Consider the following 23,191-nt stretch of genomic DNA (forward strand, 5'->3'; position numbering starts at 1 on the left):
AATGGTCAGATGTGGTTCAGTTGATCAGCATTATTTATTACTGCGATAGAGCCAGATTTAGGATCTCATGCATTGTGATGCAACTTACTTTTGTGTTGTAGGGCCAGGTGTGAAACCAAGGCCCCATTTGGAGTGACTCCTCCGCGCTCCCGGTTTCTTAACTGTGGCAGTATTGTAGCGGAGCCGAAAGAAACACTAAGGCTCCGTTCGCTAAAAAGCAAGCTGAAACACTATTCCGGTTGATTTATTGTGAGAAAAAAAAATACTGTTACGGCTGAAAAAACAAGTTGAGAAGTACGAATTCCAAGAGAAACGAACATAGCCTAAATATGTGGATCCTCCCTTTCCTAGCTAGTTTATTTTTACAGCCGTTTGCTCCTGGCTACAATACACTACAGTAACGAATAGTGCTGCACGGTACATACTTTGTAAGGCAGAGCCAAGTACTTCTTGCATTGCAACACCGTTAACCCTGCGATCCATGCAATAGGACAACAGTCAAATCATCACTCCGATCCTGACACTCAGCACTAGCAGGTTTTTGGGCGTTTTTTCCCCTAGCTTTTGACGAGTACGTACAGATCATAGCTTCTGGGTAGGGTAGGGAAGACTCTAATATCACGCAACTGGTGTGTACGCATTTGCAGGGTGACCATATATATGCAAGATGATGTAATCATGTCTATCTGTAGAGTATGTTGACTAATAGATCAAACGACGTTTTGCTAAGCATATATCACACTATTGCTCCATCATATATATATATATATATATATATATATATATATATATATATATATATATATATATATATATATATATATAACTATTAGTCCGTAGCTGACTGCAGAATAATTCATTTTGTAGCCGGACCGGAAACTGCCGAGCCCGAGCGTCTCGCGCACGGTGGTCACCCAAGCCCCGCGCGTGGATTTGGAATGGTGGTCCCGTCGGACTAATGCATGCATGCATTGACTCAATCCCCCGCCCCGTCCATTCATCCCCGCAGGTCACGCGCGTGTTGCTTTGGTGGTCCCCTTGGACTGATTCAATCCCCTGATATTTTCCCTTCCTTGTACCGGCCACAAGAGCACCTGCAAGAAACATCGCACTACCACCGCCTCATGAGACCCGTTGCCGGGCACCCGGACCCGGCCTCCAGATTCTGCCGCCGACGGCCATCGGTCCAAGCCTCGATCGATGCTACGTAGCCGGCTACCCAGCACGTTCATAGAGATTCATGAGTTTCAACCGGGCGCACACATGGTGGATTGAATCGAGTCGCATTATTGTGCGGCCGCCGGCCGCCATGGCGACGGCGTCCACTCCTTCCCTGGCGTTCGACGGCGGCGCGGCGTGGCCCAGCCCCTTCCCCGACCGGTGGCGCGCAGCTTCCCCTTGTCGTCCGGCGGCCGTGCGACTCGCCCCTTGCATATGGCCCTCACGGCGGCGCTCGTTCATCAGGAGGGAGCGGCCCGGCACCCGTCACATCTCCGGCGGTGACAGTATCTCGAGGTGAGCCCCGCACAAATCCGCATCCCATTATAAGCATGGAGTTGTTAAAACTGTAGGATCATAGATCTAGCCTTTGACTGTTCTATTCGGTATAACATGTAAAATGGTAGATCCTAATACATCTAGAACAGTCTAGAGAGAGACAGCGAGAGAAGGGGAAAAGGTACCGAACCTGAGACCGCAGGGGTGGAAAATCCAGTGGCCTCCATCGGGTTCGCTGGTGTAGGCTGCGCACGGACAGCGACGGTCGGGGAAGAGTCGGTGAAGTCTGGCGACGCGGTGAGGTGCAGTGAAGCCGACGGTGATGACGGTGGCGTCTTCCCGTCGCTGGCTGCGCACCCTTGCTAGATCGGACTTAGGGTTTGTTGGTGGGGCGGATTGGCTCACGGTGAACCTCGTACCTTGAGCCGCCGGCCCCCACCACTTTATATAGCGCAGTGCGACGGGGGCCCACCAACCATGTAGGGTTGGGCGCTCCCGATCAGAGCGCGTGACCAAGGCCCAATAGGCCATTGGGCTTATTGGCTGGGAGATCAATCTAACAGGAGTCAATTTGCTTTTGGTCTGTACCAGTGTCTCGCTATACAATTTGATTCATAATTTTCGGGCCAGATTGACGATAATTGTTGTGAACCTCAATAGTGGGAGCAATTACCATTCTTTTTTTTGCAATGATATAGTATCTGCTTGTGTTAGGAAAAATATCCATACCACATCTTTTTATGGTAACTTCATCATGACATTGTGCTAAAATTATGGTAAATGCATTCCATTTGTCTAGTGTATTCTACACAACATTATCGTAAATATATCTTTGCATCCATACAAATCATTGCTGTTAAGTCATTTTTGCTCGTAGGAATGACATTTGTGCACTGTTCAAGGGTTAGTTTCATTCTGTTAATTGGAAGATGCAAGCTAGTTCGTTCATTCTAATTGTGTCTCATTACTAATGCAGAAAAAGGTACCTCAGGTTTGGTCAAAGCTGCTCTTCTGAATGCATTACAAACCACGACAAGAAGATCAAGAAGCTCTGTGGTCTGTGCTGAACCTGCGCCACACACAGCTCGAACTAACTTACCTGATGATCTGTGTTAAAACTATATAGAAGCTTACTCTTCTTTTCCTGTACTTTTGTTTGTGTTTAAATTTGATTGGGTGGACAAATGTATTAGTGTACGTGTTATGTACTAAAAAATCTGTGCTTCATCTCCTTGTTGAAGATGGCTCTAATCTTTTCATTTTTAAAAAATGTGACTTGGTAAATGAATGTTGGCCAATGCTGAAATTTTTGGTCTTCCTCGGCTTCGGGAGAGGAGGGTTCGTGCGTAGCTTATTGATGTTATAGTAAATTAAATTTGATCATAGTTCAAAATTCTCGTAAATACTTGTAGTACAAAGTTCTCGTAAATATTCTTTGTGCAAGTTCTCGTAAATTTCATAGTACGAGATATTCATAGGATAAAAATCTCGTAAATATTTATACAGTATAAAATTCTCGTAAACATTTACCGTACAAAATTCTCGTAAATATTTACAGTTTAAAATTCTCATAAATATTTACAGTATAAAACCCTCGTGCTAATTATTTGCGTGCTAGTTAATAACTAGAGTAACCAGAATATGTGCGAATTATCGTAACAAGATCATTTGCGTGTGCCTGGAACATTTAGGTGCTAATTATAGTAACTAGAATATATTTTGTACTATTATACATACTCTCGTAATCTTTGCATGCGCATGAATGTGTTCTCGTAATCCTTGTTAGCTTTTCATGCATACCGCAGGGACAACTAGAGTTGCCAAAATGAACGTCAGCAAATCAAGGAGATAAAGTAGTAACTCGACATCCTAATTACCATACTAGCACGTGCATGTATGCCTCCTGTTACCATACTAGGAAAATGAAGTTACGAGAACCATATGGTACCCCAGCGTGCAGCACGGAGGCTAGCACCGACGGTTAATTTTTTCCATTATCATAACTATTTAACTATGCAATTAATTCCGGCTAGCTCGCTCCATTTATGAGCTTGGCTGGCTCGCACGTGAAATCAGCATCACGCAATTACGGGAACCCACCAGCGCAGGATCTCAAACTGAGTGCGAGCCCGGTGCGGTCCGACGGCCTGGCTACAGAATAACCTATTCTATAGCCAGCTACAGAGTATACTCTCTCTCTATATATGGCGATCTTCAAATAAAGCTATAGCTAGCTAAGAAATAACTAAAACGAGCTAGTATTTGTTGATATGTTTATTCTACATATGCAAATTATCCAATGTAAGGTACACTTCAGTAGTAGGTGTGGGACATATATATCCATCTTGTGAAAAAATTCCTACAATATATCGGACCACCATGACCCTAAGTGAAACCAATGTTATATGTAAAAAAAGTCCTAGCTACCAATATGGGGACACAGCCGAGAGGAGTGATGATGTGAATAAGAAATACCCGATCTACTCACCTCATTTCTAAATTATATATGCCATTTTAGCTATGTTCTAAGTTAAATTTCTCTAACTTTGACCATATTTTAGAACATATATTTATGCATTATGAATGTAAGGAGAATAGACCCTAGGCCCATTTACTTTGAATTTTGGTGTTTGATGACCAACACAACTAAATTGGACTAATGAATTTGCAAGTAATTGTTTTGTAGTTTAATAGTGTCGGGTACCATAAAACGGGGTACCCCGAGCGTACACCAAAAGAGGCATTAAAATCCTGTCAACGGCAAAGTTAGAGGGAAAGCCATGGGCTCATAATCGGCCCCGTCCGAGCCCACCCGGCTCTTTGCATCGCCTCAGGCCTCTCACGGGAGGTCTCGGCAAGGAGACGCAATCTCCACCTCGCGCGAGACCTCTTGCGGAAGGCCACGGCAAGGAGACGCAATCTCCGCCTCGCGCGAGACCTCTTGCGGAAGGCCTCGGCAAGGAGACCAATCTCCGTCTCACGCGAGGCCTTATTCTCCGTCTCGCACGAGGCCAGCTTATCCATAGCCCGTCGCCCCCGCCTCGGCCGGTCTTCCCGACAGCACGTCATGTCCCATTAATACGTCAACCACTCCCGCAATCTCAGCCGGACAACGGCTCGACACCGCGGAATGGCCGACGGGACATGTGGTCGCATCGGCGCCATACCGGCTGAGACAGGGCACGGCGGGGATTACCGGTCACTGTATTCTGACGCTATGCCCACGATCAGCGCCCGCACTACACTGTGCCCCGCGATCCCCGCCTCGAAAACAACACGACATGGACGGCCTGGCCCGGGTCATCACCGCCTCCGAGCCAGAGCACCAAATCAACCACTCTCTCAGGGCCTCGGCACTATGCACAAAGGTCTCGGCTATCTCGGGATTCGTGTCCGCCGAGACCCCCCCTGCGGTGCAGCCTCGGCACCGACCTAGCCTCGGCCTCGTGCACAGTCAGTCCACAGTGACTCGCACGCTGACCGCCGCACCCACTTCGAGGCAGCCCTGGAGCTCCCATGACGCACAGGATCGGATGTGACCAGCACGCCACCCCAGTGCTCCAAGGACGGACCACTCCGACGACTACGCCGCCACAGGGCTCGGACGCGCCACCTCTGTTTGCACGACGCCGTATAGTTAGCACATGTACTGTCCTTGTCCTCCCTTCAACTATAAAAGGAGAGGACTTGGGCCATTTAGGGGGGAGGGACGAAGAAGAACACCCTGTAACACACACATTTCCCTGCCGCCTGAGAGCAACGACTCAGGCAGCCCACATCACACCACGCTGAGACCTAGGACTGGCTCCCTCTCTCACCTAGCTTGTATCCCCCTACTACAAGCATTTCGGTGCAAGAAATACAAGATCGATCCCCCAGACTGGACGTAGGGCTCGAATTGCCCGAACCAGTATAATCCTTGTGTCTCTTTGCATCACCATCTAGAATCGGGAACACGTAGGATAAATTCACTAGTTGGTTGAGGACCTTCCGGTCCGAAACACCGACAGTTGGCGCGCCAGGTAGGGGCCTCTGCATGTCAGCGTCATCATCCCAACAGGTTCCGGATGGCAGACCCCGTACGACCGCTGCGTCTCGGCACGGTGGTGTGGTTCGGGAGCCTAGAGTTCATGTCTCTAGGGCACGAATACGACATGGTACTTCTCACACCCCGAGCCCCTCCTGCCAATGACGACGTCACGCATCGGCTGCCCAGGCGCAGGCGACGCCCGGGCGGTCGTTCTCGCCGCGCTCGCCAGGCACGACGCGAGCAAGATCATCCTGATGCCACACAAACCCAAGGCGACTCGCTGCTCTCCGCCGGCACCCCATGACCAGCTGTTGGCGCAGGGTCCCTGGTTAGGGATTTGTCTAGCCTGAGCATGGACAAGGAAAAAACGCCGGTGGCACCTGACGACGCCCCGACATCAAGCTCCGCTCCACCAATCCTTGAGGAGCTAACTCCGGCAGAACAGAGCCCGGCGACGGCACTATCTCCATACCCCTTCGGGTTGAGGAATGCCGCCGCATCTTATGCTTACGCCTACGCTTCCGCTCACGCGGATCTCTCAGAGCGCCGCCAGCGCTTCGCTCTCAACTTTGATACCACCGCGTCGACCCACACCCACACCGACTCCTCGGAGGAGGACGAGGCATGGGCTGGAGCGGATTTCTCCGACCTCCACGACCACGAGACCATGCGCCACTTCCTGACCGCTAGCGACTATTGCTTTGGCTACTCCAATTCCGACGGTGAAAGTACTTACGATCCCACTCGTGAGTGCTTCCACGCCGGGCTTGGGATGCCAAGCACGGGCGACGAGGACGAGGGGGCAGATAACCACACTCCGCTTCATTAGGGAACGGGCGATGCTACGCCTTCATGTATTGTCCCACCGGCGGCACGGAACGAGAACCTTGCCCTCGGACAATTCCAGCACCCGGACCTGGAACAACTCCGCGAGCTTCAAGCCAAGGTCGAGCAAGATCGACTCCTTCTGCAACAGCTCCGAAGCACTCTCGAGCAGGAGCAGCAAGGCCGCGGTGACGGCGGAGGAGCCCGGCGACGGGCTCGTGACGTGCACCATCGCATCAATGACGACGAGGGGGACGATCGTCCCCCAATCTTCAATCGCGCTAGCCAGAATGTCGTGACTGCGGCAATGCTAGTGCGCGTGATGCCCGAGCCCTCCACCACGGAAGGATGGTGGGTTCGCGGTGAGCTCTGGGATCTCCTCGAGACCGCCGCGGTGCAGCAGGCCGAGAGTTCCGCCTCCCGGCGGTGCGATGCCGTCTCGGACCTCCCCTCAGCACCGCATCGGCAGGATAGGGAGGCCTCGGTTCGTCCTGAACCCGTTCGGGTGCCGGCAATTGGAAGGGTCCCCCTGGTCCACGACCACCTCGATAATCGACGTGAGGCACAGGGTGACCACGAGGTGGTCGGCCGACGACAACGCCACGACAGCGAGGGGCCCGCCCGAGGCTACCATCCACATCGGGGCGGCCGCTACAACAGTGGAGAGGACCGTAGTCCTTCTCCTGAACCACCTGGCCCTCGAGTCTTTAGTAGAGCCATCCGCAATGCTCAGTTTCTAGCCCGGTTTCGCCAGCCAGCCAACCTCACCAAGTATAGCGGTGAGACCAACCCCGAGCTCTGGCTCACTGATTACCGCCTGGCTTGTCAGCTAGGCGGCACCGACGATGACCGGCTCATCATCCGCAACCTTCCATTGCTCTTATCAGACTCAGCGCGAGCCTGGCTCGAGCACCTTCCTCCCTCTCAGATCCATGATTGGCGTGACTTGGTTCGGATCTTCGTCGGGAATTTCTAGGGCACATACGTGCGCCCTGGAAACTCCTGGGACCTTAAGAGTTGTCGCTAGAAACCAGACGAGTCTCTCCGAGACTTCATCCGGTGCTTCTCGAAACAATGCACCGAATTGGCCAGCGTCGGCGACTCAGAGATTGTCCAGGCCTTTCTCTCTGGCACCACCTGCCGAGACTTGGTCCGAGAATTAGGCCAGAATGTGCCGCGTTCGGCCGCCGCGCTCCTCGACATCGCCACCAACTTCGCCTCAGACGAGGAGACTGTAGGGGCCATCTTCCCCACGGACGACGCCAAAGGGAAGCGGAGGGACGAGGCCCCCGAGGCCTCGGTTCCTCGCCTCCCCAAAAGGAAGAAGAAGGATCACCAGGGGAAGCGGGCCATCCTCGAGACTGATATGGTCACAACCACAGAACGCAAGAATCTCCGAGGCCCTAGGGGCCCCAGACCCTTCGACGACATGCTTAAGAAACCCTACCTTTACCACCAAGGCCCGGTCAAGCATGCCCTTGAGGATTGCTCCATGCTGCGGCGTTACTACGCCAGGCTCAGGCTCCCCGACAACGACGCCAAGCAGAAGGGCGTCGGCGACCGGGACGATGACAAGGACGACGGGTTCCCCGAGGTACATAACGCCTTCATGATCTTCGGCGGACCCTCGGCGTGCCTTACGGCATGGCAGCGAAAGAGGGAACGCCGAGAGGTCTTCTCGGTCAAGGTGGCCACTCCCTAGTACCTCGACTAGTCTCGGGAGGCGATCACCTTTGATCGAGATGACCACCCCGACCATGTTCTAAATCCCGGGCAGTACCCACTTGTTGTCGACCCGATCATCGGCAACACCCGACTCTCCAAGGTGTTGATGGACGGAGGCAGTAGCCTCAATATCCTATACGCCAACACCCTGGAGCTCTTGGAGATCGACCGATCGAGGCTCCGAGGCGACGCCGCACCCTTCCATGGCATCGTGCTAGGGAAACGCACGCGACCCCTCGGGCGCATCGACCTTCCCGTCTACTTCGGCACCCCCTCCAACTACCGCAAGGAAGTCCTTACCTTCGAGGTAGTCGGGTTTGGAGGAACCTACCACGCCATCCTGGGGCGGCCGTGCTACGCCAAGTTCATGGCAGTTCCCAACTATACCTACCTCAAGCTCAAGATGCTAGGTCCCAGCGGTATCATCATGATTGAGTCCACATATGAACATGCATACGACTGTGACGTCGAGTGCATCGAGTACGCCGAGGCTCTCACCGAGGCTGAGACCCTCATCGCCAACCTCGACCAATTCAGTGGCGAGGCACCGGACTCCAAGCGTCGTGCAGGGATGTTCGAGCCCGCGGAGGCCATCAAGCTCGTCCCGGTCGACCCCGCCTGCCCCGACGATCGGGCGCTGAGGATCAGCGCCACCCTCGACATCAAATAGGAAGCCGTGCTCGTCGACTTCCTCCATGCGAATGCCGACATATTCGCATGGAGTCCCTCGGACATGCCAGGCATACCGAGGGAGGTCGCCGAGCACACCTTGGATATCCGGGCCGGCTCTAGACCGGTGAAGCAATGCCTACGCTGCTTCGACGAGGAAAAGCGTAGGGCCATCGGTGAAGAGGTGCAGAAGCTCTTGGCGGCCGGGTTCATCAAGGAAGTGTCCCACCTAGAGTGGTTGGCTAACCCCATGTTAGTTAGGAAGAAAAATGGGAAATAGAGGATGTGCGTAGACTACACCGGTTTGAACAAAGCCTGTCCAAAAGTCCCCTTCCCATTACCCCAAATCGATCAGATCGTCGACTCCACTGCTGGGTGCGAGACCCTGTCTTTCCTTGATGCGTATTCTGGTTACCATCAAATCAAGATGAAAGAGTCCGACCAGCTCGTGACTTCTTTCATCACCCCATTCAGCATGTACTGCTACGTGACTATGCCTTTCGGCCTCAGAAACGCAGGGGCCACATACCAGTGGTGCATGACCCAGGTCTTTGGCGACCACATTGGGCGGACCGTCAAGGCCTATGTGGATGACATCGTGGTCAAGACCAGAAAGGCCGAGGATCTCGTCGATGACTTAAGGATAGCCTTCAAATGCCTTAGGGAGAAGGGCATCAAGCTCAATCCCGAGAAGTGTGTGTTCGGGGTCCCCCGAGGCATGCTCTTGGGATTCATAGTCTCAGAGCGCGGCATCGAAGCTAACCCAGAGAAGGTCTCGGCCATAACCAGCATGGGACCAATCAGAGACCTCAAGGGAGTACAGAGGGTCATGGGATGCCTTGCGGCCCTGAGCCGCTTCATCTCGCGCCTCAGCGAAAAAGGCTTGCCTCTGTACCGACTCTTGAGAAAATCCGAGCATTTTTCTTGGACCCTCGAGTCCGAAGAAGCCCTCGACAGACTCAAAGCGCTGCTCACAAATCCTCCCATCCTGGTACCCCCAGCTAGGGATGAGGCTCTCTTACTCTACGTCGCCGCAACAACCCAAGTGGTCAGCGCTGTCGTGGTAGTAGAAAGGTAGGAAGAGGGGCATGCTCTACCCACCCAATGACCTGTTTACTTCATCAGCGAAGTGCTCTCCGAGACCAAAACGTGTTACCCCCACATCCAGAAGCTGGTCTACGCCGTAGTCCTAGCCCGGCGCAAGCTGCGTCACTACTTCGAGTCTCACCCAGTGACCGTGGTATCGTCTTTCCCCTTGGGAGAGATAGTCCATAACCGAGAGGCCTCGGGCAGGATAGCCAAGTGGGCCGTCAAGCTTATGGGGGAAACCTTGACTTTTGTGCCTCGGAAAGCGATTAAGTCTTAGGTCTTGGCCGATTTTGTGGCTGAATGGACTGACACCCAATCACCACCTACCCAAGTCCAGACAGAATATTGGACCATGTACTTCGATGGGTCCCTGATGAAGATCGGGGCAGGCGTGGGACTCCTCTTCGTCTCGCCCCTCTGAGTACACATGCGCTACATAGTGCGGCTCCACTTCGCCGCCTCCAACAATGTGGCCGAATACGAGGCCCTCGTCAACGGCTTGCAAGTCGCCATCGAACTTGGGGTACGGCGTCTCGACGTCCGGGGCGACTCGCAGCTCATCGTCGATCAAGTCATGAAGGAGTCAAATTGCATCGACCCCAAAATGGAGGCTTACTGCAAGTTGGTTCATCGCCTAGAAGACAAGTTCGACGGTCTCGAACTAAACCACATCACGCGGAAGTACAACGAGGCCACCGATGAACTGGCAAAGATGGCCTCGGCACGGGCTCCGGTCCCCCCGAACGTATTTGCCAGGGACCTTCACAAACCTTCCATTGACTACACCTTGGTAACGGAGGAGCGCCCACCTGCGGAAACCACAGCAGGGCTCGACGCCCCCTCTACTGCCAAGACCCCCTCGACTGAGCCCGAGGTCACAGAAGTCAACACCGAGCCTCCGCAGACCGACCAGGACGTGGATTGGCGAATCACGTTCCTCGATTGGCTTGATCAGGGGGAGCTTCCTAGCGACAGGACCGAAGCCCGATGGCTTGCGCGCCGAGCCAAGACTTACGTCCTCTACAATGATGAATTATACAGGCGAAGTCCCTCCGGTGTCCTCCAACGATGTATCATTGCTGAGGCAGGCCGAGCCCTGCTTTGGGACTTGCACGCAGGCGCCTGTGGGCACCATGCGGCGCCTCGGACGCTCGTAGGAAATGCTTTCCGCCAAGGGTTTTACTGGCCGATGGCGGTCGCCGATGCCACCAAGCTAGTACGCTCCTACGAAGGATGTCAGTACTATGCTCAACAAACACATCTCCCGGCCCTGGCCCTCCAAACCATCCCCATCACGTGGCCGTTTGCCGTATGGGGGCTCAACATGGTCAGGCCTCTGCAAAAGGCCCCCGGAGGCTACACCTATCTACTGGTATCAATCGACAAGTTCTCCAAATGGATCGAGGCTCGTCCGATCAATTGAATCAAATCCGAGTAGGCAGTGCTGTTCTTCACTGACATTATCCATAGGTTTGGGGTTCCTAACACCATCATCACCGACAACGGGACACAGTTCACCGGCAAAAAGTTCCTGATGTTTTGCGACGACCACCACATCCGGGTGGCCTGGTCGACCGTAGGGCACCCAAGAACCAACGGCCAAGTAGAACGTGCCAACGGCATGATCCTACAAGGCCTCAAGCCGAGAATTTACAACCGGTTGAAAAAGTTTGGCAAGAAATGGCTCGCCGAACTCCCATCGGTCATCTGGAGCCTGAGGAACACTCCAAGCTGAGCCACGGGGTTCACGCCTTTCTTCCTAGTCTATGGGGCCGAGGCCATCCTCCCCACTAACTTGGAATATGGTTCCCTAAGGCTACAAGCCTATAACGAACAAAGTAACCGCACCACTCGAGAGGACGCCCTCGACCAACTGGAGGAAGCCCGAGACGTCGCGCTACTACACTCGACTAAATACCAGCAGACCCTACGGCGCTATCAGGCCCGGCGCGTCCGAGGCCAAGACTTGAAGGTAGGTGACCTGGTGTTGAGGCTAGCACAGAACAACAAGGGCTGCCACAAGCTGACCCCGCCATGGGAAGGACCATACATCATCGCCCAAGTACTGAAGCCCGGGACCTACAAGCTGGCCAACGAGAAGGGCGAAATCTTCACCAATGCTTGGAACATAGAACAGCTACATCGCTTTTATCCTTAAATTTCCAAGCATTGTATATATTATTTCTCGGAATACAATTAAAAAGCGTTCTTTAGTTGGTCTAATTTTTCAAGAAACCCCCCGAGCCCATCGTGGGTCTCAACAATACAATAACACGGTAAGGGAGACTCGGCTCTGCCTCGGCAGAACCAAGCCTCCCTCGGGGGCTAGATGGGGGACTCCCCCTAAGTCCCACGCACCATTCTTCAGTCATTTTTCGAAAAAATTCCTACGCCAAGTCTCCAGCACGCTCTGACGAATCGGTTGTAAAAACCCCTCAGACTAAAGTCTGTTTCCTAAGCAAGAGGCCGGTAGAGTCGCGAGACAGCCCACGCCTCCGGGCTACGGCACTCCCTCACTACCTCTCGCCCAAGAGACGGCTTAGGCTCTAAGGAGGCATTTTGTAAAAGAAATCTGATCAGAAGCGACAGAGGGCAGAGGCTTAGAAACACGAGAAAAACAACTAAGAAACACAAATACTTCAAAAAGAAAGGCCTCGACGGCCACAAGCGTTACAATACAAAGATAATTCCTACTCTATTTTTACATGGCCCCTTGGGCCCAGGTCAAGGCTCAGGGCCTCCAGCATCGGCAGATGGTAGGGGAGGGACCACCTCCTCTTTGAAGAGCGTCGCCAGCGCCGTGCCAGGGCCTTCTGCCGCCTCCATCAGCTTCATGACTGCCACGTCGGCCTCCTCGTCGTCATCAGGCAGGACATAGCCATCACTGATGGCCGGGAGGTCGACGCCAACGTAGTGAGAGGAGATGACAGCCAACGCGCGCTTGACACCTGTGTGCAGCGCTCCTCGGAGCCGCTCGCGCATCTGGCTACTCAGCGCGATCAAATGGCTCCCAAGGGAGCTGCCTGATTGAACCCCTTCCACCTCCAAGGCCTCGCAGGTGGAAAGGGCGGCACGTTTTAGTGCCTCGTGCTCCCTGATCTCAGTCTCGAGCACCGTCTGCACCGCACTGGAAGCCTCGGCTGCCTGAGTAACCTCCGCCTCTAACTCTGCACCACGGAGAATGGAATGAGGTTGAGCGAGGGGAAAAACAACCTAAATTAGGGGCGGAAGCCCACGGAACTCACCCTTGGCCTTCTGCTCCCAGCGTCGGGTCTCGACCTAGCAGGCCTCGGCATTCTCCTTCTAGCGTAGGGCCTTGGCCCGGGAAGCCTCGACCTTCTCCTTCAAGCGCTGGGCCTCGACCCGGGAAGCCTCGGCCGCCCTGGAAGCTTCACTCCCCAGCTCTGCGTCACACAAGGAAGTTAGGGAGCGAACATAAGGAAAAGAAAACAAGACAAGGGGACTAAAACTCACCCTCGACCGTCCCCCTCCAAACCACAGCCTCAGTTTGCAAGGCCTCAGCTGTAGCAAGGGCCTCATCTAAGGCACCTTTCGTCAGCTGGTGCGCATTCTGTTCCGCCCCTAGCTGCCCCGCGAGAGCGGTGGCCGAGGCCGTAGCTTCAATGGCTCGAGCCCTGAAGGCATCCCGCTCACTGGCCGCACGGGTGAGCTCCTCCTCCAACTCCTTGACCCGCGCTGCTAGAGGGGCAAGCTGCTCCTAGGCTATGGCCGCCTCGACCTTCACGTCGGCACAACGAAGGCGGAGGTCCTCCACCTCCACGCTCTACGCCGCCAGGAGCTCGTTCGCACCCGCAAGCAGGCCCTTTTGCCGCTGGAGCTGGTCCCAGACGTCCCTCTCCCACCGAAGAAAGACCAACTTCCCAAGGGACCGGGTCTCAAGCTCCTGGGGAAGCAGAACAGGGGTCATTGATTGCAACAAAACCTAGAAAAAAACAACATCGCGCGAGAAAAGAAAACGCGAACCTGGGTGACTCTGGGCAGTTCGTCGGCCACCACGGACAGCGCTATCCATAGCGACCACTCCGCCAGTTGGCGGTATTGCTCGAAGGTGCCCCAGCGCCCGCCCTCGGCTGCATCCTCAAGGGCGAACAGAGGCTCCCCCTCAGGGTTGTCCTGGCTCCGCCACAGTACCCGCGGGTGATCCCACCCGCGAGGCCCGGGTCACGCCCGCACGAGGGCCGAGCTTCCCTCGCCCAAGATCAGAGCTGGCTGTTCCACAGCACCGGTCTCCTCGACGTCGACCACCTCCCGTGCCCGGGAAGTATCGTCGAAAGAGATCAGATAGACCTCCGCCTCCCGAGCGCTCTCTCGTAACAACGGCGGGCCCTGAACCAAGGGCGCCACCAAGGCCTCCGCCGCCTTCATCTCCGCCTCCTGGACAGACGGCCTCACCGCCATCATGTCAGCCTTGGCGATCTCGGGGGCTCCGGCCTCCGCAATTATGGCCTCGACAGTCTCGGGGCTCCGACCTCCGCCATCGTGGCCTCGGTGGTCGCGGAAGCACCGACCTCCACCGCTGCAGTCTCAGCGGTCTTGGGCGCCCCGGCCTTCGTCGCCTCAGCCTCAAAGACCCCGAGGGCCTCGACAATCAAGGGCACTCGGCCCCATCCGACTCGTGAGCCTCGCCCTTGCGGGGTGGAAGCACTCCCTCCCCCGTCTGTGTCGGGGTTGCCTCGGCAGCCCATCCTTAGGTGGCCGGCTCCTTCGAGTCGGCCCTCGCCGACGCCGCGCCGCGTTGTATAGCGGCTTGCACCTCCGCCACCTAGTGGGCGGAGGAGCCAGGGCTCGCCTTGAGCGCCTTAAGGGGCGCCAAGGGAAGCTCGTCCGCAGGCCGCTTCCGACTAAGGAAAAATCACCTACAGGGTCAGCACAAGACAAAAGAGCGAACGGAAGGCACTGTGACCCCACCAAAAATACACCTACCTCGAACGGGGCGGCAACCGCTTCGCCACGGCGACCCTCATCCGCAAAGGCGGTGGCGGCGGTAGAGGCATTGCCTCTGTGTCCATCGGCGCCGACCGGTCCTCAAAGGACCCTGGCGCCCCGTCAGTCCTCTGCGGGGGCGGTTGCGTCGCCTCAGCCGCCCCTTGTTCCACCACCGCCGTCGAGCCCACCGGGCTGACGGCACGTTTGCCCAACGCCCGCGCCCCGGGCATGTCGGCCTAGGCCCCAGAGCGGGCAATCGCCGACCCCAGGTCTGCTTCTCCTTCTCCTCCCAGGAGTGCCGGGCTGCTTGCCGACACCTCGGGCACCACCTCCACTACGTCAGGGAGATGGTCCAGGTGACCTTGCCCCACCTCACCCTCGTCATCCCCGTTCGAGGCCTCCGTCGACAGTGACAGCGATGGGGATTCCTCCAACGGGAGGCCATCCTTCCTCTATTGATGGCGGCGCTTGTCTAGCTCCTCGCGCACAAGGATCTTCTTTGTGTGCTTCGCCGCCTTGGCGTCTTTTCGTTTTTTCTGCGCGTTGGTGTGCGCCCGGTTGATCGCCCGCCGCCTCGCATCCTTAGGAACGGGCGGTGGAGAGGAGCGCACGTCCCTCATCCCCTATAGGAACAACGAACGTGCATAAGGGAACAAGAGTTAAGGGGAAACGGAGGAGGCTCGGGGGCTACGACGGCACACGACTTACCAGTGAGAGGATCCCCCGCGACGGTCGCATCGTGATGGGGGTCAAGTTGCTGCCCCTCAGCTTCGCCTCTACCGTCTCCCCCACCCGATGAACAATTTCCTCGTCGGAAAGGGCGGAGGAGGACATCCGGATGCCCTCAATGGGCTCACCCGGCTTCATCTCGAACAGCCACCATCGCCGAGCAATCAGCGGCAGCACCCTCCGGTGGTGGAAGGCAGCCACGACCACAGCCACAGTAAGGCCATGGCCCTGTAGCCTCTCTAGCCCCTCCAGAAGCAGCTGCAGCTTGGGCTGGTCGTCCTTCGGGACACCGTACTTCCATCTCTCCGAGCAGCTCCCCACGATCCGCCCAGTGTAGGGGGGAAGTCCTCCGTCGTCGTTACGAAGGTAGAACCAGCTCGTGTACCATCGGTGGTTGGAGGACGTGAGCTGGGCCGGGATGTAGAGGTGTTGGCGGTCCTGGCGCACTTGGAGAGTGCAGCCGCCGGCCCTCGTCGCCTTCCTCGTACCCGACGTGCCCGTCGGCTTGGTGGTGTGCCCCACCCAGAATAGATGGAGCCACAACTCCCAATGGGGAGCAATCCCCAAGTACCCCTCATAGACGGCAACAAAGATAGCTGCCTGTGCGATGGAGTTGGGGTTGAAGTTGTGGAGCTCCACGCCATAGTAGTGCTGGAGCACCCGCATGAACCGATCTGTCGGGATGCCGAGGCTGCGCTCGTGAAAGGAGACGAAGCTCACGATGTAGCCGTCACGAGGCCTTGGCTCTGGCTCGTCGTACAGAGCAATCCACTCTGGCCTGGTGGGGTCCATCACCGGGCGAAGGAGTCCGCCGTCGACGAGCGACTGGAGTGTCTCCACGGTAACATCGGAAGGATCCCAGGGGTCCGCCTCGACAACGACGATGTCGCCGGCCATGAGTGCGATGGAAGGATCAGATGCGGTTGTGAGTTTTTCTCTCTCTCCCATGCTCTCGCTTTTTCTCGCTTTCTCCCTGGCTCGCTCTTCTCCCTTCTTCTTCCCGGCACCCGCTGCTCTAGCGACGGCTCGATGGAGGCAGAGCTAACGCAGGCAAGGCAAGGTGAGGAGGGTCGAGACTCTTCGTGTATTTATGTAGGGGGAAGGCGAAATGAACGGGCGATGAAACCGGGGAAGTTTGCCCCCGATCCGGCACGGTTAACCACGAGCCGATTTCACCACCCACGTGCCCACTTCTTTCCCATTAATTGTGGGAACAGTTACGTCCCATCCACCACGTCACGCTCGGCCACTACGGCAGTAGGCGTTGTTTCGCCACCCCAGGAAACCGCCTCAAAAGGCGCGCCACCTGTTGCCAAGCCAATGGGGAAGACATTCCCCTGGCCTATTCCTTTCAGATGAAGGAACCAGTCTCTGAGCCTATTACGGTCCAAGGGTTCGAAGGCTAGGCCCCAAGGGGTTTCGACAGCCGCCCTAGGACAACAGAGTCAGGGACGACCGTGGGCGAGCCTATACGGGGCCGAGGCCCAAGCAAGCAAAACGCTTGGGACGCCCTAAGTCATGTCCGAGACCGGCAAGGAAGTCTCCGAATGGGATCCCACTGAAGAGAGGCATCGAGCCACCGAGGCCCAGCGAATGGCCTCGGTACCCACTAGAGAAACCCTCTGGTACTCTTGGAGTGTGTCTCTGGACCGCTAGCCGTCCCCTAGCGAACGGGGCACGGGCCTCCACTCGGACTTACCCGATAACAGCTCACCGGAAGTGCCAACGCTCGTGCCCACCGAGGGTAGCCTGGCACATTCCACCCCTCCTTCTGAGCGAAAAGGAAGCGTGAGGTTCGTACAAAAAAGTCAGGGGAACCCCCGATGGACCTCTCGCCCCATGCAGAGGCTAGGGGGCTCTTCTTGCAATCTTGCCGAGACCTAGTGACCCTGGTTCGCACTCGAGGGGCCTTGGCAAAACAACCCCTCCTTCCGAACGAAAAGGAAGCGCGAGGGTCGTACAAAAAGCCAGGGGAGCTCCTGACGGCCCTCTGCTCCGTGCAGAGGCTAGGGAGCCCTTCCTACAACCTCGCCGAGACCCCGCGACCAAGGCTTGCACCCAAAGGGGCCTCGGCAAACAAACCCTCAAGCGCGAGGGGCGTATAAAAAGCCAGGGGAGCTCCCGATGGCCCTCTCGCCCCGTGTAGAGGCTAGGATGCTCTCCCTGTAACCCTGTCGAGACCCAGCGGCTCCGGCTCGCACCCGAATGGGCTCGACAAACAAACCTTCCGTCCGAACAAAAAGGATATGTGAGGGTCAAATAAAAAATCCAGGGGTCCCCCGACCGCCCTCTTGCTCCAAGCGGAGGCTCGGGGGCTCCTCCTGCACCCTAGACAAAGACAAACGGTCTAAGTCCGCGCTGGAAGTTTCGTTGCAAATACAATAAAGGGCACCAAGCCCGTTATGGTCTAGGGGTTCGAAGGCTGGGCCCCAAGGGGTTTCGACAGCCGCCCCAGGGCAACAGAGTCAGGGATGACTTTGGGGCAAGCCTACGAATGGTCGAGGCCCGAGCGAACAATCACTCAGGGCGTCCTAAGTTGTGTTCGAGACTGGTAGGGAAGTCTCCGAATGGGATCCCACCGCAGGGAGGCACCGAGCCACCAAGGCCCAATGAACGGCCTCGGCACCCACTAGAGAAACCCGCTGGTACTCTTGGAGTGCGTCTCTAGACCGCTAGCCGTCCCCTAGCGAATGGGGCATGGGCCTCCACTCGGACTCACCAGCTCACCGGAAGTGCCAACGCTCATGCTCATCGAGGGTAGCCTGGCACATTCCACCCCTCCTTCCGAGCGAAAAGGAAGCATGACGGTCGTACCAAAAGCCAGGGGAACCCCTGACAGACCTCTCGCTCTGTGCGGAGGCTAAAGGGCTCTTCCTGCAACCTCGCCGAGACCCCCGCGACCCGAACTCGCACTTGTAGGCTCGGCAAATACGATAAAAACTCCTCATTCAAACACGAAAAACAAAAAAAGCCCCTAGAGGATTAACTCCACTCCCCTAGGGCCTCGGGGGCTACACCCGGCGGGTGCGCTCGCGCGCACCCACCGAAACCTCAAGAAACAAAACACAATCCCTACAGGAGCGACTGCAAATCAAGTCCCGATAAACCCTTAGGGAGAATGCACTCACCCTCCCTAAGGCTCGGGGGCTACTGTCGGGTACCATAAAACGGGGTACCCTGAGCGTACACCAAAAGAGGCATTAAAATCCCGTCAACGGCAAAGTTAGAGGGAAAGCCATGGGCTCATTACCGGCCCCGTCCGAGCCCACCTGGCACTTTGCATCGCCTCAGGCCTCTCACGGGAGGTCTCAGCAAGGAGACGCAATCTCCGCCTCACGCGAGACCTCTTACGGAAGGCCTCAGCAAGGATACGCAATCTTCGCCTCGCGCGAGACCTCTTGCGGAAGGCCTCGGCAAGGAGACCAATCTCCGTCTCACGCGAGGCCTTATTCTTCATCTCGCATGAGGCCTTATTCTCTGTCTCGCGCGAGGCTGGCTTATCCATAGCCCATTGCCCCCGCCTCGGCCGGTCTTCCCGACAGCACGTCATGTCCCATTAATACGTCAACCACTCCCGCAATCTCAGCCGGACAACGACTCGACATCGTGGAATGGCCGACGGGACATGAGGTCGCATCGGCGCCATATCGGCTGAGATAGGGCACGGCGGGGATTACCGGTCACTGTATTCTGACGCTGTGCCCACGATCAGTGCCCGCACTACACTGTGCCCTGCGATCCTCGCCTCGAAAACAACACGACATGGATGGCCTGGCCCGGGTCATCATCGCCTCCGAGCCAGAGCACCAGATCAACCGCTCTCTTAGGGCCTCGGCACTATGCACCAAGGTCTTGGCTATCTCGGGATTCGTGTCTGTCGAGACCCCCCCTGTGGTGCAGCCTCGGCACCGACCCAGCCTCGGCCTCGTGCACAGTCAGTCCACAGCGACTCGCACGCTGACCGCCGCACCCACTCCGAGGCAGCCCTGGAGCTCCCATGACGCACAGGATCGGATGTGACCAGCACGCCGCCCCAGTGCTCCAAGGATGGACCACTCCGACGACTATGCCGCCATAGGGCTCGGACGCGCCACCTCTATTTGCACGACGCCGTATAGTTAGCACATGTACTGTCCTTATCCTCCCTTCAACTATAAAAGGAGAGGACTTGGGCCATTTAGGGGGGAGGGACGAAGAAGAACACCCTGTAACACATACATTTCCCTACCGCCTGAGAGCAACGACTCAGGCAGCCCACATCACACCACGCCGAGACCTGGGACTGGCTCCCTCTCTCACCTAGCTTGTATCCCCCTACTACAAGCATTTCGGTGCAAGGAATACAAGATCGATCCCCTAGACTAGACGTAGGGCTCGAATTGCCCAAACCAGTATAATCCTTGTGTCTCTTTGCATCACCATCTGGAATCAGGAACACGTAGGATAAATTCACTAGTTGGTTGAGGACCTCCTAGTCTGAAACACCGACAAATAGGGCGCAAGACGTGACTTGGACGAAGGCGACATGATGATCCCATGATCAACACTATAAGCAAGACCCTAGAAGCACAAGAGAAGACCCAAGATATCAAGCAAAGTCCAAGCACGAAGATGGAAACCAAGCCGGACGCAAGATCGCAAAGAAACGAGCTCGGCAAAAGTGACCGGACGCGGCTCTATGAGGACCGGACACCTTCGATCAGTTGCTCGGCAACAGCAGGCGTCAGCAGCAGCGACCGGACTCTGAGCAAGGCAGTGACCGGATGCATGGACTTCACTGTTCATCATCGCGGCAACAACTCAGTGAGGACCGGACGCGCCAGGTAGTGGCGTCCAATCGAGTCCAGAGAGGTTCTAGAATGGCAAAACGTCGACCAAACACGTCAGATGGTAAGTGACCAGACTCGCTAGAGAGTCAAATCAACAGTGAGTGCCAATGGTCGGCTTTAACGGTCGGGACGACCGGACGCGTCCGATCAGGACGACCTGCGCGTCCGGTCAATGGCAGAAAGTTGGGTTTTATCCCCCCCAATGACTACTTTCTCCGTGGGACTTATAAATAAACCCCCCAACCGGCCATTTGAGAAGTGGAGAGCTGAGGAAACATACCAAGGGTGTTAATACACTATTTTAGTGATCTCCACTTGCATAGTACTTAGTGATTCATTAGGTGATTAGCGTAGGTGCTTTGCGAAGTGCTTAGATTGATTAGACCACCGCTTATGCGCTTGCTCTAGGTTTAGGCCTAGTGTTTAGTGAGGTTTTCACACCTCTTATCACTCGGTGCTTGCGCACACCATTGTTATACATCGGAGGGGCTTATAGTCTTACGAGATCACACCAACCGTGTTTGTGGTGTGACCGCCACCATGTACCAAAGGGAACAAGACCTGTGATGGTTCGGCCAGAAGCTTGATAGTGAAGACGGTAGGGAGTGGTCCAGGAGAGGCTTGCCGAAAGGCACACCGGAGACTCACTTGCGCGTGGGGAAGGCCCGGGGCTATCTATGGAGTTACCCGACCGGGAGCTTGGCCCTTGTGAGGGATTCCTTACGAGGGGCTTCAACGAGGACTAGGGGGAAGCTTGAGCGCTTCTTGATACCTCGATAAAAATACCGGAGTCGTCGACGGGAGTTTGCACTTCTACCTCATCTTTACCTTCTGCATTTACATTGCTACCTTAGATGTGTGCTTTACTTCCCTAGCTTAGTTGATAGGCTAGTTGATAGGATTAGAACCTAGGTTGCATCACTCTTTTATAGTAGAGATAGCAGCACACCAAGCAAAACCATAGTTGCACATTTAGATAGATTACTTTCTTGCATAGGTTTTGACTAGATGAAATTAGAGGCCTTAGTTAGAAGTAGAATATTAAGTTTCCTAATTCACCCCCCCTCTTAGGCATCACGGTCTCTTACAATGAAGACATATTCAGCGAGAATTTAGTAAAGCTAATTTGAAGTTATAGATGTTGGTATATTTTTCCATAAATTTGGTCAAGCTGGAGAAATTTGACTTAGGATGAAGCTATAATGACCTAGTATATTGTTTTAATTGTTGCCTCGAAGTTTTAGTTTGGGGATGGATCCTTAATTTTTATCACTGGACCCACTCCTTTGTCTTAGGACTAAGATTTTCTTATCATGTTAGACATCCTAAGCGAGGGGCAGATCTTAATTGGGGCCAAAGGTGGCCACGGCCCCTTGCTATTAGAAAGCTTCTTTACTATGTCTAGAATGAGTTTTGAGCTTCATCTCTTAGCTTGGCCCCCTCTTTTTTATTCTTCTTTTTTATATATAGAAATTTGAGCATAGGACAAGCAAGTCTGCTCTCACCTTCTTCAACGGGACTCCACAATTCTGCTTAGAGAGAGAGTGTACATACAGAACTGCTCAAAATTATTAGAACATAGTCTATTGTTAGGGACCGTGACGCCTAAGAGGGGGTGAATTAGGTAACTTAAAACTCTAACTCAAAACTATGACTTCTTTTTCTACCCTTAGCAAAACATATGCAAAAAATAAACTATCTAAATGTGCAACTATGGTTTTGCTAGTATGTTGCTATCTCTACCGTAAAAGGAGTTATGCAACCTAGGTTCCAAACCTATCAACTAGCCTATCACTAAGCTAGAAAAATAAAGCACACACCAAGATTGTAATGTAAATGCGGAAGCTAAAGAGTAAGGTAGAGATATGCAAACTTCGGTCGATGACTCTGGTATTTTTACTGAGGTATCAAGAAGCGCGCAAGCTTCCCCCTAGTCCTCATTAGAGCCCCTCGCAAGGAATTTCTCGCAAGGGCCAAGCTCCTAGTCGGGTAACTCCGTGATAGCCCCGGGCGTTCCCCACGCACAAGTGGGTCTCTGGTGTGCCTTCATGCATGTCTCTCCCGGACCGCTCCCCGCCGTCTTCACTATCAAGCTTCATGTCGAACCACCGCGGGCTTTGTTCCCTTCGGTACACGGTGGCGGCCACACCACAAATGTGGTTGGTGTGATCTCGCAAGACTACAAACCCCTCCGATGTACAACAATGGTGAGCGCAAGCGCTGAGTGATAAGAGGTGTGCAAACCTCACTAAACACTAGGCCTAAACCTAGAGCAAGTGCATAAGCAGTGGTCTAATCAACCTAAGCACTTCGCAAAGCACCTATGCTAATCACCTAATGAATCACTAAGCACTATACAAGTGAAGATCACTAAAATAGTGTATCAACACCCTTGGTATATTTTCTCAGTTCTCCACATCTCAAATGGCCGTTTGGTTGGTCTATTTATAAGCCCCATAGAGAAAGTAGTCGTTGGGGGCGAAACCCAGCTTTCTGCTATTGATCGGACGCTGCTTTCGTCCTGACCAGACGCGTCCGGTCGTCCTGACCGTTGAGCGCGCGCATTGATCGATCTCTGGGCTGAGTCCGGTCATCATCGACCGAACGCGTCCGGTCGTATTTGCGCAGCTCTAGAACCTCTCTGGACATGATCAGACGCTACTGTTCCTGCGTCTGGTCGATCCAGTGCCACTGAGTTGTTGCCGCGATGATGAACAGTGTCACCTGTGCGTTAGGTCACTGCTTTGCTCAGCGTCCGGTCACTGCTGCTGACGCCTGCTGTTGCTGAACAACTGATCGGATGCGTCCGATCCTTATATGGCCACGTCCAGTCACCTTTGTGGAGCTTGTT

At 54.9% G+C, this 23,191-nt stretch overlaps 1 long non-coding RNA gene across 1 annotated transcript; it reads left to right on the forward strand.

Annotated features, from left to right (window-relative positions):
* Positions 1-979: 979 nt before the first annotated feature.
* On the forward strand, positions 980-2,724 carry LOC136498103 (uncharacterized). Its single transcript, XR_010769517.1, has 2 exons — positions 980-1,515; positions 2,474-2,724. It is a non-coding gene; the product is annotated as an uncharacterized lncRNA (long non-coding RNA).
* Positions 2,725-23,191: the final 20,467 nt, after the last annotated feature.

This window comes from Miscanthus floridulus, chromosome 1 (assembly GCF_019320115.1).
Source record: "Miscanthus floridulus cultivar M001 chromosome 1, ASM1932011v1, whole genome shotgun sequence".
Classification (NCBI taxonomy): Eukaryota; Viridiplantae; Streptophyta; class Magnoliopsida; order Poales; family Poaceae; genus Miscanthus; species Miscanthus floridulus.